This window comes from Cervus canadensis, chromosome 8 (assembly GCF_019320065.1).
Source record: "Cervus canadensis isolate Bull #8, Minnesota chromosome 8, ASM1932006v1, whole genome shotgun sequence".
Classification (NCBI taxonomy): domain Eukaryota; kingdom Metazoa; phylum Chordata; class Mammalia; order Artiodactyla; family Cervidae; genus Cervus; species Cervus canadensis.
The window spans coordinates 78,559,481-78,561,092 of NC_057393.1; the positions used below are offsets into that span (position 1 = coordinate 78,559,481).

The 1,612-nt window shown below is 39.9% G+C and overlaps 1 non-coding gene across 1 annotated transcript; it reads right to left on the reverse strand.

The window, feature by feature from the left end:
* Positions 1 to 510: 510 nt before the first annotated feature.
* On the reverse strand, positions 511 to 585 carry TRNAI-AAU. Its single transcript has one exon. It is a non-coding gene; the product is annotated as a tRNA-Ile (tRNA).
* Positions 586 to 1,612: the final 1,027 nt, after the last annotated feature.

Here is a 1,612-nt window from a genome sequence, read left to right on the forward strand (position 1 = left end):
TGGGGAGACCAAACATCAAACACACAAGAACGACTAAGCAGTAAGTTCTCCATCAGCATATGTGAGTGGTTCTATAGTATATTATAACCTGGATTTTAGGGTAAAAGTAAAAAGACACTATAGCCAGTGTAAAAAGCAAAACAAAGAACACAGTTTAATTAGTTCAGGAGTAACCTAGAAAGCTTCTGAAAGTCAAAGTCGCTCAGTTGTGTCTGACTGTTTGCAACCCCATGGATATATAGTCCATGGAATTCTCCAGGCCAGAATACTGGAGTGGGTAGCCATTCCCTTCTCCAAGGGATCTTACCAACCCAGGGATTGAAGCCAGGTCTCCCACATTGCAGGATTCTTTACCAGCTGAGCCATCAGGGAAGCTCAAAAATTCTGGAGTGGGTAGCATATCCCTTCTCCAGGGTATCTTCCCAACCTAGGAATCAAACCAGGGTTTCCTGCATTGCAGGAGGATTCTTTACAAGCTGAGCTGCAAGGGAAGCCCAAAGCATAAGCTTCTGGCCCATATGGGGATCAAACCCACTTACCTTGGTGTTATTAGCACCACACTCTAACCAACTGAGCTAACGGGCCCAGCTTCTAGGAAGGAGGGAAAAACAAACAAACAAACAAAACTTTAATCTCAAACTTTGTTTACTCCTACACAAAGATCACTGAAAAACAATTATCTTACTTGGTTGATATATTAAGCAGTGTAAGGAAGCACCAAAATAAACCCCAAAATAAAAAAGCCCTGTCCAATTAAGCTAAGGAAGACAGTTTAATCTTTATCAATGGGTTGCAATATTACTGTTCTCTTCTTTTTCCCTTATATACAGATATCACCACTTGCTTTTTTCCTAGGATGGAATGATGTACGATGAGGGTTTTTCAAGTGCTAGTGAGATTGAAGTATTTTCCTACATAATGTACCACAAACAGATTTAGAAATGTTGGTTTTAGATGCTATGATGCATATTCAGATTTTCCACGCAACAGATTATAAAGTAGCTTGAATAAATTGAAGAGCCAGTGAACTAAAATACCCCCTGTATGTTTCATAAATTGAAATATTGATAAAGTAGAAAATCAGAATAAGGGAAATTTAGGGATTCTCATGTCCCTTATTACAGGCTTATTTCTATGGGTCTGATTTCAGACAAAGAGAGTTATAATGGAAAGGAACACAGCAGGGTAAACAAGAATGAAAAAAAGTAAGAGAAAAAAAGAATAAAAGCAAAATTGAAGATTCAGCATCAAAATACCCCATCTCCATAAAACAATTCTTATTATAGTCCTCTCTTAGGAGAATCTCCAGCTGAGTTGCTGGGCTGCTCTATTAAAAATTGGCAACCTTCATACACTGCAGTGCATCACTCACTGTTTATGGCCAGTTGGAAAGAGAGCTTCAGTTACATTTAAAATTTTCTAGTTTGAGGTGACTTTTCCATGCCATATGAGAGCCGAGTTTTTCAGGAGATCTGTAGGGGCTCTGCTTCTCGCTACTTTTTTGGGACCTTTTCAGGGCTGTGAATGCCTTAACCCTGGGAGTCAGCTGGTGAGCTGGCGGAAAAGTGGTTTCTGCTCCACGTTGAGAGGGTCTGTAATGAGTCAGGCCAGA